The sequence below is a fragment of the Periplaneta americana genome, chromosome 13 (assembly GCF_040183065.1).
Source record: "Periplaneta americana isolate PAMFEO1 chromosome 13, P.americana_PAMFEO1_priV1, whole genome shotgun sequence".
Lineage (NCBI taxonomy): Eukaryota > Metazoa > Arthropoda > Insecta > Blattodea > Blattidae > Periplaneta > Periplaneta americana.
The window spans coordinates 122,991,600-123,008,987 of record NC_091129.1 but is presented as its reverse complement, the minus strand read 5'-3'; the positions used below and the strand labels follow the sequence as shown (position 1 = coordinate 123,008,987).

General features: G+C 38.9%; 1 protein-coding gene across 5 annotated transcripts in view; it reads left to right on the top strand.

Moving 5' to 3' along the window:
* The window catches only part of LOC138712345 (zinc finger-containing ubiquitin peptidase 1-like), a 100,472-nt gene that overhangs the window by 1,114 nt on the left and 81,970 nt on the right, over window positions 1-17,388 (top strand). The gene's annotated exons all lie outside the window — the stretch shown is intronic.

Sequence of the window (17,388 nt, the reverse complement as noted above, 5' to 3'; positions counted from 1 at the left end):
TATAAGTCATAACAAAAGCCTAAGTTAATCTAACCTAACCTGTCACAGATTCGTATATGCAAGGCATAACAAAAGCATAAACTTTTGAAAATCCTGCACAGATTCGTATATGCAACAAAAGCCTAAGTTAACCTAACCTAACTTGTCACAGATTCGTATATATAATGCATAACAAAACCCTAAGTTAATCTAACCTAATCAGTCACAGATTCGTATATGCAAGGCATAACAAAAGCATAAACTAACGTAACCAAACCTAATCTGTCACAGATTTGTATATGCAAGGCGTAGCGTGAGTGTACACAGTGTAAAAATTACCAAAGTTATGTTGGTATGACTGGTAAGACATAAAACGAGTAGGAAGGGAACTACTACCTCAGCGCCAATTTAATCGGTAATTCTCCATTAAAACTACACTACACTACATTCTAAATAAATTTTTTTGTTTGGAGAATACCTGCTATGGTATGATAATGGTATGGAGATCGGTTAGAATGAACTGGTGCCTAACGCGGGAAAATGGTAGAACCCCGAGAAAAACCCCAGCTACGACTTTGTCTGCCAAAATTATTACTGTGCTTATGGATTTCTCAAATGAAAAATGAAATCATGGGCCTGACTGGGACTCGAACCTGCTCCACGACAGGCTGAAGGCCTGACTGCTCAGCCACCGCAGGGGTTCTGACAGGATGTCAGGAGTTTTATCTACAGTACCGGTACATAGGAAGAATCACGTTGGCACTTTGGAAGAGGTTCAAAAGTATTTATGTCAGGATCAGTGAAGATTGAAAACTGTGGTTCTTCAAACATTGGAAGGAAGTTGGTACTTCATAATTGCAAATGCTTTAGTTAGAGACATTGTAATAGGAAGTGGTTTCTTTCTCTTCTTTTCTTTTTGCATCATTAAATCTTGCACAGCTTGCACATGTTGTTATCCCTTGGGTGATTAGAAAGGATCTTACTCGAGGATCATATACTTCAACACTCGTGCCTGTTGAAAAACTGTTACAACATTTTTAAGTGACTTTTTCTTCTTCTGTGGAAGATTTCAGCATATCTTCAAATTTCTCATTGGGTGTTATTTAGTTAGATTTTAGAATTTAGAGTTTAGAGATGATCTGGCTCTTTTCGACACAACCACGAAAATATTTTCCTAAGAATATTTCCACTGTAAAATATCTGTTTGTGGAAAATGCTTACAAAATTAGGGCCCAGTACTGGGATGTGGCCCGGCGGTTGAGAAACATTGCCATAGGATACTGTTTAATGTAAAATTGTTTATCTCAGTTTATTAATTCTTTCATTTATATCTTCTTCGTGAGTTTCGTTTTTAGTTACTCGTATTTTGACTTCTAATGTATTCATCACAATGATTTATGTTTCCTTTTCAATTTTCCAAAATCAAATCCTTTGAATCTGCACCTACTTATTGCAGTGTACTGTGTTTTCTTGGTATTTATATTTAGACTCCTTTCCCCATATATTTTATTTTTATTTCCTCTGATTTCTTCATTAATGTTCTATTTTCATTTAGGCCTATCCTACTAAATTAGCACTTCACTATTTGACACTTCCTCTCCAGCTCACTTTTAACCCTTACGAGTAAACAGCATAATTTATAAATTGGGTCACATACCTTATTTGCCTTTTGTATGTAATGTAGAAAACGAAAGTTTGTCTGTTGAATATACTCATATAACTTATTAGCCTAATATAATTTTCTTTATATATTTTGAGCAATACTTTGAAAAGAATAAAAATTATAATTGGTAACATGATAAAGGAATTGAATTGTTGTGAAGTCTATAATGAAAAGGTAGCATCTGTAATCTTGGCGGCACTTACCTGTAACTTACGTAAAGGACCCTAACATGCAAACCTTAACCCACAGGAAAATCCTCTCTTGTATGGGCAAAAAGTATTAAAACTTTTGGCCTAATAGACTCTGTGGTCTTTCATAGGTTATTGGTGGTAGTGGTGACGATGATTATAATCATCAGTCAGTAAAAATGAAAGATTAAATTATTAACTGATAATCAGAAAATGGTAAGAATTATGCAATTTTTTTCTGAAGAAGCTTCCTCCACAACATCAGGCTTATTGTGCTGCCTCATTATTGGGACGATTGTTGAAATCCTCAGGACCGCATTCCTGTAAGTATCGTAATTCATTGTTTGGTGACATATATCGATTCAGCTACACATCACCTAGGTCCGACGCAGTCCACGAGGTGAACAATTAAAGATGCCCTTCCGTTCCCCTGGGAATTCGATAACTTCATCAGATTGATGCCATCTATTCATAAATCACGTTACTACATCCTGTTGGATCCTATATTGACCTCAAGAGATTACATCAGTGTAGGTATCATAATTCACTATGGTACCATCTGTCGATTCAGCTACACAACACCCAGGTCCGACGCAATCTCCTATTAAAGCATCTCTTCCCCTGGAACTTATACAGCTCCCTCAGATGCTGTGTGAAAATCACGGTATTACATCTCCTACATCTTCGGCCGACCTGGAACTATTGAAAGGTGATAAATGATGAAGAAATGAGTGTCAGCCTCTGTGGAGTAACGGTTAGCATTCTGATCATGAAACAAGCGTGCCTGGGTTCAAATCCTGGTTAGGACAAGTTACCTGGTTGAGGTTTTTTCCCCACCCCTCAAGAGAAAATGCTGTCCACCGTTGTGGCTGAGGAATTTGCGAATCTAACTCCGAACCCAGTGGGCCCGGGTTCGATCCCCGGTCGGGATTAGTTGCCTGGGTGAGGTTTTTTCGGGGTTTTTCCCTCACTCCTATGTATGAATATCAGGTAACTTTATCAGGCGATTGGAACCCCACTCATCTTCGCCACTTCCTTCTCTCCCCTATCATCCTTTCATTCATCATCCCATTACTTCTTCTGGTTTTCAGATCACTCTATAGGTGGCCCTCCGAAGCTGCTGGCTCTCTCGACTGGCCTCCGTGGATTGTATTCATGTGATGATGTATAGCTTCTGCAACGGAATCTGGGGCAGACCTTCTCGGGGGGGGGGGGTTGTTGAAGCAGGAGTGGTGTATGGACTCTGTTGGCTGTAGGTACCGGTTGTTAAGGGGGTCAAGTGGTTAGGTCGATGTGCGTAGAAGATCGGTGGGCACGCAATTCATCCCATATCGGGGGTGTACTATAGACCTCAGGTCGTAGTGCGTGGGATGTACCCTCCCTCCCTCCCTCCCTCCATCCTAACAAGGAAAAAAAATAGCAAATGCTGGGTAACTTTCGGCGCCGCACCCTGGAGTCATTTCGCTGTCATTATCACCTTCATCTCATTCAGACGCTAGATAACCATTGCAGTTGATAAAGCGTCGTAAAATGGCCAATTAAAAAGAAAGAAATGAGTCCGAGGTCCAATGCCGAAAGTTGCCTAGCAATTCTGCTTCCATTTGGTTGAGGGGGAAAAACTCAATTAAAAAATCCAACTGGATAACTTGTGCCAAGCAGGATTTGAACCCTGACATGCTGACCGTTGCTCCACAGCAGTGGACAGAATGATGCAGTAGTCGCTGTTTTGCTTCTTTCATAACTTTTGGTGTGAAAATTCGTTGAAATTACTGTTAAAATAGACATTAAAGTGTAATTTAGGTCAATGTGCCTTGGAATATAATTAAAATAATTATTATTACATTTTACATTTCGAAGTAAACTCACGGGAGTTTGCATGTCAAACACAGCCTCCGTCGTCAAGGGAAGGGCGGCTGTATATAGCATACCGCTCCCTGGTTATGACGGTGGATTTCAAAGGTGAGTTGGACTGACGTTATATAGCCGCGTTTGTGGCTCTGTGCTAGCGCGCTGGTCTCTCATCCCTGTAGTCCGGGTTCGATCCCCTGCCAGGTTGTGTTGGAATTTGTGGTGGACAAAGCAATGTTGCAGTGGTTTTCTCGGGGTATTCCCGTTTCTCTCTGTCATTCCATGAACACCCTCTACATTCCCCTCATTTCATGTATCGTCTATAACAATTAAAAATTGGTTGGGGTGAGGTCTTGGGGATAGTACGATTATTTAAGGTTTTCGATGCTGATACATGAAGAGCTTGGTGCTCCGGATCCTGGGAATTATCAGGCACTGTGAGGGCTGAAGCAGGATGGTCCATTGGTCAGCATTGGATTCATGAATCCCACCCAAGTTAAGTGTTGGATTTGGACAGTCGTCATTAAGGGGCGGATGTTGATGACCTAAAAATCTACTTAAAATGATCATTAAAATGCCCGTAAAATAATGAAAAAAAATGACGTAGAATTAAAAGAAAATTACATTTAAATATTATTCACCGTACTGCACCACAACTTCTTGTTTCAATGACTGACCTGTAAATGTCGGAGAGAGGAGACAACTTCCTGGAATTTGACTAAGATAAAGGAAAAGAGCATGCAACAAAATGAAAGTTTTAAGGGAAAACTATAGCTTTTAATGGGGGTTTACAGTGTGTTTCAATCAGGGATGGTCCATGTCAGTGTCTTCATTCTCCGTCTTCTCCTCCTTCCGCTCTTCACTTTCGTTACCAGATTTTCCAGATGGGGAAGTAAATTACAAAACAAATTGTGGATGCAGCGTGCATTCTTGCAATCTTTGTGTTAAAAATACTGTCTAATGTAGTACATCCCTTCTGAACCATATTGGGGACACAACGTCCTATTGTCCAGGAAACGGTGAAAGTTTCCCCCCTTCCAAACATAAATTCTAAAGACATCCTCGTACCAACAAAACAGTAGCGATCAAAGCCCTCGCTTAAACTAAGCTGTTATCAAGCATTTTATATTACTTCTGTTGTGTGAGATGAAGCCTTCAGTAGAATGAGGGATGGACTTTGGAGTTTGTTCCAAAGTATAAAATTCAAACTACACCGTTATTCACTTATTCAGTAGGTAATTAGTAGTATGGCCTACTACACATCTGTTTGCTTAGAAAAGGATTTAACAGGCCTATATGTCGAACCCGCAACCTTGGGCATAGAAGGCCAGCGCTATACCAAATGCGCCAACCAGGCCGACAGATGAAATATGATAGGAACTGGATTAATTTTTTTATTTTATTGGGTTATTTTACGACGCTGTATCAACATCTAGGTTATTTAGCGTCTGAATGAGATGAAGGTGATAATGCCGGTGAAATGAGTCCGGGGTCCAGCACCGAAAGCTGGATTGATCATGCTCAAAATTGGGACCAGTGGCTGGTTTATGTCAGGGCGACAATGAACCTCTGTAAGCCATTTATAAGTTTGCAGAGAATAAGAGGATAGCGGAAAATAGGCAAGGATGGAGAATGCTGGGTTTGAAGTAAAAACTATGAATGAATGAATAAAGAGAAGACCTTAGCGAACGTTGACATAATGTACAGTCTTAGAAAAAAAGTTTTGTCGCACGGATACTTTTATAAGTCCCAGAAAGAAGATGGAGAGCATGATCAGACATAACGAAACAAAACTAATTTTGTGACCCAGATCGCGCGTCTTCTGATCATGCGCACTGCCTCCTTTCTGGGACTTCAAAGTATCTGTGCGACAAAACTTTTTTCTAAGACTGTAGGCGAACCAGTAGTAAGACCTCCACGTTCACACTACTGCCACGTTTTGCCTCTGCGAACGCTCGGCGCAATTATTTTATGGATACACCAGCAGGAGGTATGCTGTGACGTTATCCTACTGAAAATACGCCGTGAAACTTAATATTCAGATAGTTCCAATCATGCGTTGCATTAAAATGTTACAGGATAATATCACAGTCTAGTATATACAGTCACGAAGTTCAATACGTACCGTTAACTGGGGTAAAGAGGATCACATGTGGTAAAGTGGATCATATGTGTATTGTTAGATAAGTCAGCGCCACATGGATCACACATGCAAAGAAAACTATTTTTATTGGCACTTATAGAAGAAAGGTTTTCTTTTCATGTGTGATCCATGTGGCGCTGCCTTATCTAGGCAATACACATATGATCCACTTTACCACATGTGATCCTCTTTACCCCAGTTTACGGTAGTAAATATGCATCCATAGATAGTTGCTAACCACTAGGATCGCTACTATCGCTTCATCACAGACAATGCGAAATAGTACCTGCACAGTCTATTGTTTCTAGTACCCTCACAACTCAAGCTTCGTGACTGTATATACTAGACTGTGATAATATTATTAAACATAATAAATTAGGGGAAAATTTCAGTATGTGGTTGCCTCACTGACAACAAATATCTTAAAATACTAAAAAGTGCTGATTAGTCTGTGTTCGTCGAATGCGATCATTATGCTTACAAAAAGGCACTTTTCAATGCCAGTAATTTATTTTGTGCGCACAAGGTTGAAATTTTGTAGGAAGAGGGAAAGAAGGTAACCGTGTTCTGAAATTTATTCCAAATTAGAAATTCTCTCCTGCGCCAGAGAGTGTGACAGTAAGTTCGGAGGGAACCGGGAAGCCATGTGGGATCGGAAATTCAGACAGAGTTTGATAAAGTTTACGGTTCTGAGTGTTGTAGCTTTTTGAAATGTCTAAACTTTTATTGTCAGTGAGCGCTAATACGTCAAGTACAGCAGACGATAACATGGCGTGCGTTGACGACTTGATAAGAAAAGACAGTTCGTTTGATCGTTTGTTATACTGCTGAGTTAAGGAATAGGCCTATTGGCAGCGCCCGTCGTATTATTCATGACATGCTGCAATACTGCAAGACTTCTTATCGGTGGGTGCCACATGCAGTGATGGCAACTTGGCGACTTTTAGCTGGTGTTGACGACAAGAATTTAATTTTGGAGTTTAGTGACAAATACAGCGATTTTTCAAAACTCACAACAAAAACAACACGAATAATAATAATAATAATAATAATAATAATAATAATAATAACAATAATAATAAGTTGTTACACTTACACGGTATTATTACATTTGCACGCATGGGTCGTGCAAATTAATTGCCTAGTTGTCTATGGATCTTGACCAAAAAGGTTAAGAACCTCCCCTCCCCCCCCTCTCCTCCTGGTCTAGACGTTAGATGTTCCGCTCTACTTAAGGGGTTAGGTACAGCTTACAACAGTAAAATGTTTGGAAATATTCAACATTTTTTACCCTCAGTTTCCTGTATCTTGTACAATAATAAAATTTGATATGTGTAAAACACTGTCCTTCTGCTATATGAAAAAGAAAAAAATTGTTTATATATATTTTTTTCAAAACTCAAAATGATGGCAGTTTACTGTCCAATGATGAAGCGTTTCCCTCATAACTCATAAACTTGTTAACTTTTTCATGTTCTCTCTCTTTAATTTTATTGCTGAAACTCATTTTACAATATCATAGTCTTCCAACTACATTCCTTAATAAATAATATATTTATTTTTTGTGTTAGAAGAAAATACTGATATTTGACCATTTTTTAAAATGAATTTATTTCTTATCAGACAATCTATGAAAGATAGAGAAGTGATCTTGCATCATATTGTAGATATGATATGCATAAATACACACAAAAAATTTCAGCACAGAATGTTGAATAGTTTTTTAGTTATGTGGGAAACGCTTCATCACTGCATAGTGAACTGAATTTTGAAAAAAAAGAAATGTAAATATTTTTTTTTTAATCGTAAAAGTATTTTTTTTTTTTTTTCACATAGCAGAAGGACAGTGTTTTACACACACTAATTTTCATTATTGTACAAGATACAGTAATGGAGGAAAAAAATGTTGAATATTTCCAAAATTGTAGTGCTGTAAGCTGTACCTAATCCTTTAAAAAAGAAATAGTGTGACCCTCAGTATTACAGCTTTTAGGGACAAGCCCTGTCGTGTGGAATATTTTGTGCTGTTTAAGAATTCAGTTGAGGATGCTTGAAATGGCTCCAACGCTGGGGGATGAAGTGAGAATGGATATTGATTGTAAAGGGTTGAATTAAGGATGCGTGAACACGGAAGAAAGGAGAGGATCGGATATTGATCTTGATGGAAAGGGTTCAATTGATTAAGGATGCGTGAAATGACGCCAACAGAGTGAGTGAATGAGACGGTAGGCCAGTGTTTGGTTATTGATCCACAGCTCTGTATCTTCATCTTCTTTGCCAAGTCCATTTTTCTTCTCGTGTCTTTTGCCCTCTTACACACGTTCTTTTATTTTTTCCCCACTTTCCTTCTCAAGTTTCTTGTTGTTTTTCCACATTTTTTTATTAATTTATTCATTTTTATTAGTTCAACTATCCTCCATTCTTTTGTATTTGTATTCTCTTCATATCCTTTTCTTATTTTTTGTTTTTCTCTTCATCTTACTGCCCCGTTGCCTTTTCTCTTAATTTCGTCGTATTGCCTTTTATCAATTTTTACTTACTGCCTCCGCTTTCTTCGATCTCTTGATCTTTTTCCTCTTTCTTTATCGTAATCTGTTTCACCTCTTCATTCTTTAATGTTTATTTTCTCCACTTTTATTATTATCATCTTCTCGTTTATCACCTCTTTCCCTCGCATTTCTGTTTTATCCCTTTGACGTAATCATTCCTTTATTCTTCCTTTTTCCTATTCATCTTTTTATAATTTTAATTCCTCTGTCTTATTCAATTGTTCATTTATATTTATTATTCCTTTTCTCTTTTCATCTTGTTCTTCAACTTTTAATTCTTGTATTTAATCTTCATCTCCGTCTTCTCCTTTCGTTCTTTTATTTATTCTTCTTTCTTTCTTTCTTTCTCTTGTCATTTAATATTTTTATTTAGACATCTCCTTTCCTCTTCATCGTATTCTTCTCCATGCTTCCATTCTTTTATTTCTCTTCCCTCTTACTTCTTTATATTCTTCGCCGTCATTTAATAATTTTATTTATATTTCCTCGTTCCTCTTCATCGTATTCTTCTCTATATTTTCATTGTTTTATTTATCCTTCCTCTTCCCTCTTTATCTTTTCGCCGTTATTTAATATTTTTTATACTTCGTCTTTCCTTTTCATTTTGTTCTTTTCCACATTTTTATTATCGTATTTATTCTCCTCCTGTCTTAGTCTTAATATATATTTTTTTTTCCATTCTCTTTACGTTTGTGTATTCATCTTTCTTTTCCTTTACTATGCACATCTTTTTACTCTGCTATTAAAATGTTCCTTTTTATCTTTGTTTTATACCGCATATCCTTTTTCATGTTTCATCTAATTTTTTTGCTCTTCTCCATTCTTACCTGTTTATTTTACGATGCTTTTTCAACTCCGATGGTTATCTAGCATCTGAATGAAATGAAAGTGATAATTCCAGCGAAATAAGTCCAGGGTCCAGCACCGAAAGTTACCCAGTATTTTGCTCTTAATAGGTTGAGGGAAAACCCGGTAAAACCTCAACAAGGTAACTTGTCCCAACCAGTATTCGAACCCGGACCCGCTAGTTCCACGGTCAGACATGCTAACCGTTTCTCCATAGCGATGGCCTACCTATGTGTTTTACCACTACTCTTATTTTGTCTTGTTTTTCTCCTCACCTCTTTTATTTCTTCCTTTTCCATTTTTTCTTATTGTTTCTTTTATTCTCCACCCTTTTTGTTTGTTTCCTTTGTCTTATTTGCCAATATATCTTGTTTGTTATCCTTTTGCATCCTCTTTCCACTGTCTTTTGTCGTGAACGTTTTGTTTCTGCTCCCACGTCTGTTTTTTCTACTGTTTTTATTGTTTCTGTTTTTTCTTTGTTATCCTTTGCTTCTTTCATAATGCTTCCTCATTATCTTCTCTTTTACCTCTTTTTCTCTCATCTTCTATCCAGCTTTTACTTGTTCTTTCTTCATTCTGTTTCATACTTTTCCTTGTTTCTTCAGTTCTGCTTTTTCCCTTCTTTATCTTGTATTTTTTGCTGTTTTCCATTTTATTGTTTCTGTTTTCTCCCATTCCGCTTCGGCGATGTTGTTTCTGTAAACGTAGGATTCTGAATTATTCCGAGTGTGTCGCCCTCGACGCGACGAATATAGACCACGTTTGTCGGGCATGCCGCAGACATCAACAACAGACGAACTATCCCAATTCAGAAGCTCCTGGTGACATAGCAGGCGAGGCTTATTATCGGAAATCTATATTTGTTTCGAATACGTTAACCATTACAAGCATAAGTAATGAATCGAGGCAGTATACAGCAGCGAATTTCTGTAATTTGTGTAGTTGTGTTTAGTTTGATTCCATATCTGAAACTGAAAAAATTCTTCACATCGTTTTACATTTGTCTGCAAATTCTATTATACTTGACAGTTTTAAATCCAGCATATTTTCCTAATATGTAACATCGTATTGTATAGAGCAGCGGTTCCCAAAGTGTGCTCCGCGGAGCCCTTAGGGCTCCGCGAATGATTCTCAGGGGCTCCGTCCGCGGAAGTTATGAAGATGACAAAAATTGCTAATTCCATCTAGTCTCTAGGGGGAAAACGGAAATTACTTCCATCAAGCGAAAAATACTTTCTGAGAAAGTAGTTTGCGTTCTTCTTGCTACATGGAAGCATTAATATTAGATCTACTCGTCACTGGAACTATCTCGATCTTACTTGCTTGCCAAGTACCGTACTCAATGATTCTCGAAATTTAGTTTATTTTTATTTTATTTATATACTGGGCAAGGCAGCGTTTCTTATTCGTGGTACGTGGGATCTACAATCTATTGACTGTTACGTTACCTCAAAAACTATATTATATACTGTATACCTGCATGTTAATTTGACAGCAGATGTGTTAGCTAAACTTTCGTTGAACTGGAACTGTGGCTTAAGACGGGCTCCCTAAGACCTAAGAGTCATTAGCCATCAACCAGTGCTCCGTCAAAGGGAGATAACAACAGCTATAACCTTACTTTCAAAAAAGATAGTGCTAATTCCTGGGAACTGAGTTCGGAATATGCTGAACATGATCCTGTCTCAGAGTCTACGATGCCTAGTGTAGAGGTATTGAAAGTAACAAACTAAAATATTGTGATTTATATTTGGACATGGGATTGACTGAGTTTGCTGATGAACGTCCACAGTGTGTGATATGTACCAGGTAACAAAGTTTTTTCCAATATTTCTATGTTCTCTGCCAAGTTCAGACGGCATTTCTCAATTCAAAACTTCAGAAATAAAACTGCAGACTACTTCCAAAGAAAAAGTGACGAATTCCAGGCAGTTCAGACAAAATTTTACCTCGTGTAAAAACAAACAACGAGAAAACGTCGTACTTGGTTAGTCATGACCAGGCTCTTGCTGGTAAACCTCACCCTTGCTGAAACTCTTACGAAACCACTATTAGTGAAGGTAGTGAAGTGCATGGTGGACGAGAAAACTGCATACTTGATTTCCAATATGCCCTTATCAAATAACACTGTGCATAATCGAATCCAGAATATATGAAAAAACGTAAAAAGTCATGATTTCCCGTATCAGTTAAACGAAATTTTCGTTACAACTTGACAAATCCACGATCTTTGCCGGATTAGCTATGTTAATGATGTTTGTGCGGTATGAATTTCCAGGTTCTTTCATGAAATATTTTGTTCTGCAGCCATTGCCATCCTCTACAAGCGGTACTGAAATTTTTTCTTCTTCATTGAAAACTCGATACCGTGGGACAGTTGCATTGACGTGTGCACAGATGGCGCAAAGGCCATAGTAGATCCTGTTGCTGGCGCTATTACAAAGATCAAGAAAGTTTTAAAAACTGAACAAGTAGTCACTGTGTACTACAATAACACGCCCCCGCAACGAAAAAATGCCAGCATTAATAAAGCAGGTACTAGACAACGACGTCAAAATGATCAACTTTGTTAAGGCACGACCTTCGCACTGTAGGCTACTTAAAATCCTGTGTGAAGATATGGGTAGTATACACCAGGGATGTCGAACAGCGCTTTCAAGCTGTGAAACGATTAGGTACTGCTTACTACCTGAGCTGGAGCGGTGAGGTCAGTCTACTCTTACTGTAGCAGTGTTCTGTACGCAGTGTGTTTATCAACTCTGGCGGCTGGTATGGATATGGAACGATGTTTCAATAGTGAATGAATAGATAAACATTTATCTTAAAGGGCGGAAAGGCGCATTGCTTAATATGTAGAAAGAAACTCTAATACATAAGCCATAATAATATTAAAAGATATTTTAATTCAATGCATGCTGAAGCTTATGGAGCAGAAAAATTATTCGGTTCCGCTCGTGAAAAGCAAATCTCTAAGTTTGTCCCGTAATATTGTTGCTGAGCGCATGGCAGAAATGGGTGATAACTTGGACGGACAACTGATAGCAAGAATAAAAACTTTTACTTGTTATGCACTAGCTCTTCATGAAAGTACCGACCGCAAAGATACGGCGCAGCTAGCTATATTCATAAGGGATGTCGATTCAGATTTCAATGTTCATTAAGATCTTGTAGATGTCATTTTACTAAAGGATCGAACTCGAGGAGAAGATATTTTTGAATCTGTAACAAAAACTATGAATAAATTTCAAGTCATAGTAAGATTAATTAATTTTACACATCAAAACAGTTTAAGTTTTTGAACTTGCACTGCTACAAACATACACATAAAGTTGATATTTTAAACATGAATTAGCAACATTATTGTGATGATTTATTTCTGCCACTAACGAACAACATTCATGAATGATCCAGTAGATAAAACAATATTATTATCGTCGTCATCATCATCATCATCCATCTATCCTCATGTAGACCTACATAGTTCGTTCATCAAAGTTTTCAAGTGCAAATCTAAAATGAGCTCCTAAAAATTAGTACGATGTATAAAAATTATCCAAGTACCAGCCGCCGCATTAGTAGTTTCACATTTGTTTACGATCATTCGCCCGGTCTGCCTGCTATCTGTGTTGAACCGTTGCACGGTAAGGGAAGAGTGAAGGCTCTTCAGTTCACAGCTCGAGAGCGCTGTTCGACATCCCAGGTATACACAAGTCATTGTTAGTAATATTACACACAGAAGTGCGATGGTTGTCGCGCGGTAAAGCGTTGTCCCGATTACATGAACTTGGAACGGAAGTTTCTTCACTTTTGAATTACCAGAAAAGTTTGCTAGCAGATTATTTGAATGATCAGGAATGGTTGTACAAATTATGTTACTAGGCAGACATTTAAAAAAAATGAACTCAGCGCATACATACAAGGTAAACGGATAACCTAGTAGTTGATACAGCGTCGTTAAATAACCAACTAAAAAAAAAAACAAGGTAAACGGAAGACTATATTCGACGCTGATGACGAAATTGTCACACTGAAGAAAAAGATAGCGTTCTACATGGAAAGCGTCGACAATAAGGATCTTACATTTCTCATTGACTTCAAACTTTATAGAAGAAAATAACATAACAATGAATGTCTCATTCATAGCAATAATGAAAGAACACCTTGACAATTTGCTTCAAAATATGAATTCATACTTTCTAAGGGACACTCAGGAATCGATTCTAAAGAAATATGAGTGGATTGTAGATCCATTTCCAGTGATGTCAAAACCAGCAACCCTCACTGCTTCAGATATGAGTCCTTATAGAAATGGTTTCGAACAACCACTGTCAGGCACAATTTAAAAGCAAACCAATTCCCGAATTTTGGGCTAAGTTAGGGGAGGATCTCTTGATATTAAGTTCAAAAGCTAAATTTCTCTCACTGCTTTTTGGTACTGTGTACCTCAGTGAAACGACCTTTTCGAGGTACACGGCTACAAAAACAAAATATCGAACTTGTTTGGACACAGAAGACGATATACGTCTTCAACTGACTTCTATGACACCAGACATTGACAAACTCTGTCGCAAGAAACGGCACATTCTTCATATTAACTTCGTAACATTGTAAAATTTTTTGAATATCTTAACTACTTATTAATATCATTTTGTAGATTTTGTAGATTTAAATAAATTATATCCAGTACGGTGTTGTGTACGTACGTTGTGTGTTGAGAATATCGTTGGGGTGTGTTTTCGTGTGTGTATATTTCATAAAACACACCCCAACGATATTCTCAACACACAACTCAATTTCAAAACACATACACTCTTTGACTCTACACTACGAACGCACCCACATAGGAAACAAGAGGCGCCAAGACCAACAACAACCAGTTCCGAAGATGACCGAAAATAGGTCGAAACATGTTAACAACAAGGTACGTTAACATTTTACACAAGAAAGTTCTTATCATACATATTCCTGTTTGGTTGACTTTGTACGGTGAAGGAAGCATCGATTAAACGTTATTCCCTAAGAGAAATTATTTTGTATAATATTATTTCTACTTTCCTTGTGAACTGTGTAAGTCTCAAAGCCTTTCAGACTATCCAAGACGAGGTAGAGAAGGTCATCGGAGAATGCCTTAATGTTCAAGTATTGCACTCCTTTTAAAGGCATTTGTTACCTCATGTGAGTGAACCACTGAAGCTTTTTTTTAATTACATGATTACCGAGAAATTAGTAGGTCCACAACATTTCCTGTCTAATCTGTTCTAAAAAGCCACGCCCATCTTGGCTGTCCCACCCGCAGATTACTTCAATTTTGCCGGAAGCATTCTCTGAGCTGTTCACCTATACCTACACATTGTACAAATAGTAATGCTATACACTAAAAGGTATGGAAGAAAAGTGATGGATTACTTTGGGAGTGACCCTTGTAAATATACGCATACGTACGCGTCTCAGTCGCCAATTCGATGAATCGATCTCGCTACACGTGTGGCTATATAAAGACGCTTGCGATAGGTCAATACACTTGTTTATCGGCGTCAGTCACGTAGACTGCGACGCTTCCTCTTCTGACAGACGCTGCAGCACGCGCTACCCTTCGGCCTCCGTCGGCTCTGACTGCTAATGGCACCACTTGAGACACTTGGAAGCTCCTCATCAAGGTCTCCTTCAGGACAAAACCAATAAAACCAAGGCATAAAGACAACAGTCCTCCATTTGCAGAGACGGTCTCGTGAAAATAATGCTTTATCGAAGGTTCGCCATTGCTATTTGCGTACTTATAGTCTGGTTTACCATGCAATTAAAGTGTGGAGAAATATACGGTATAACTATTGCATTGTTGCCTGACTAATGAAATGTCTTTCCAATGACTGATCAACTTACACGTTTCTGTTGTGTTATAAAAGTTTTCTTTATATGCGGAGTACCGCCGCTCTTAATGAGAACGAGTAGCGAGCGAGTACCCACATATGTATGTACGTACGTACCTTCACAGTGGTTCAGTAAAAAGTCGCGTCGCTGTTATTTCCGGCGTGACTCCTCTTTGTTTATGCCTTAGGAAGTGAAGGCTCTATAAAAATCTAGGTAGGTACTATCGTTCGCCATTTTTGTTCTTTCGTTGCCGAGCTACCAGACGAGGAATCTATTTGCCGTACTGTTAAATATCATATCGTAGCTCCTATGATAATAAATCAAACGCACTGTAATTAAGCAAATAATTGAGCGGCAAATAACGTCCTCGTATGCTTTCTGCGAACGCCAACGAAAGAACCAAATTGGCGGGCGATTATATTAAGTATTTATCGAGCCTTAGGAAGTGCTTAACGTCATCAGACGCACACGTTTAAATGTAGCCGACCTGCAACGTGATTGGATACGGGAAATAAGAGTGACGGGACTATAGAATGGTTGTTTTTTCCAGGTTTTCTCCAGCTGTAAGGCGAATTTCGGGTAATTCCGTGGCGAATCCTTGAACTCATTTCGCTAAACAGCCTCGTTATCACAAATTCCATCGACATGAGATATCCTCGTAGTCGATACAGAATTGTTAATCGATTGAAGGAAGGTGGCTGTGTCGGGGACACGGCCGTGGGTTTTACGTGAATACTTCTGGCTTAAATCGACAGTTGTAGACGATATATTTCGTTTGGCACCAAAATCAGCGCGCTAGCTTATCGGAGCCGCGAGGTATACTGCCCGGAAATTTTATCCCACGCCAAAAATGGCCGCCAATCCCGATCTTTCTTTTGACTCCAAAATCAGCTCGCTAGCATATCGGAGTCGCGAGATACACTGCCCGTAAATTTTCACCCATCCCAAAATGGCCACCAGCCGCAATCTTTCGTTTGTCATCAAGATCAGTGCGCTGGCATATCTGTGTCGCGGGATATAGGCCTACTGTCCGGAAATTTTCGCCGAGCCCAAAGTGGCCGCTAGATGTCTTTTGCAATGAGGTGTGTTGCTTGTATTTCCTATGGGCTTTTCAGTGAGTTTGGGTCGTTATCTGAAATTTTAAATTAATTTATTACTTATTTTTTATTTATCACCAACAAATATTTTACATAGGTCCCGCGCCATGGCGTCGTGGTCTAAGGCATCCTGCCTAGGACTCGTGTTACGGAATGCGCGATGGTTCGAGTCCTCATAGGGGAAGAAATTTTCTCATGAAATTTCGGCCAGTGTATGGGACCGGTGCCCACCCAGCATCGTGATGCACTTGGGGAGCTACGATAGGTAGCGAAATCCGGTTGCGAAAGCCAGCTATAACGGATGGGAGGATCATCGTGCCAACCACACGGTACCTCCATTCTGGTTGGATGATCGTCCACCTCTGCTTCGGCATGGACGTGAGACCAGCAGCCGGCTGGTCGTTCTAGGCCCTTCACGGGCTGTAGTGCCACGGATTATTATTATAATATTATATTTTACATAGTAGTTCTCTTTTATTGTTTAAATCGATAGATCTAGAAGATATCTTTGGTTTGGCACAAAAATAAGCGCGCTAGCATATCGGAGTCATGAGATGTAGACCAACTGCCCGGAAATTTTCGCCCACATCCAAAATGGCCGCTGGTTCCTAATCAACAGATTTAGAAGAGGTATTTCGTTTGACGCCAAAATCAGTGCTCTAGCTGAGTCTAGCACGTCGGAGTCCCTTAGATATAGCTACTGCACGGAAATGTTCGCTCACGCCCAAAATGTCAGCCAGATGCCACTGGCCTTCACCCGCATGCGCGTCGCCAACTTAAGATCATGCTCGCATCGTAGTGTCAGACCCGATGGAAAGAGAGTACATTTATTTCAGTCGTGTTATAAGTCACAAAGTTATAGTGTCGGAATGGATCACCCTGCAAATGTTACATAGGCTTTTCAGTCCCGGTACGCATTATAACATTCTGAATTTAAGGGCGTTATTCTCGTCAAAAAGGTGGGACAACCCACCCAATGTTAGACCACTGTTGTGGGTCCTTCACGCTACCTCCAAATTTCGACTTGCGCTACAAATGGCCGACTGATTTTGTATGCAGTAGATAGTTTTTTTTTTCTGTCCCGTTAATCTACTACACAGAACCTCCAGATTTAATTATCTTCCGAAGAAAACTATGCTAAGAATTTGTATTGTCCCGGCGGGTTCCGAACCCGCAAAGCTGAAATGCAATAACAAACGTGGTAACC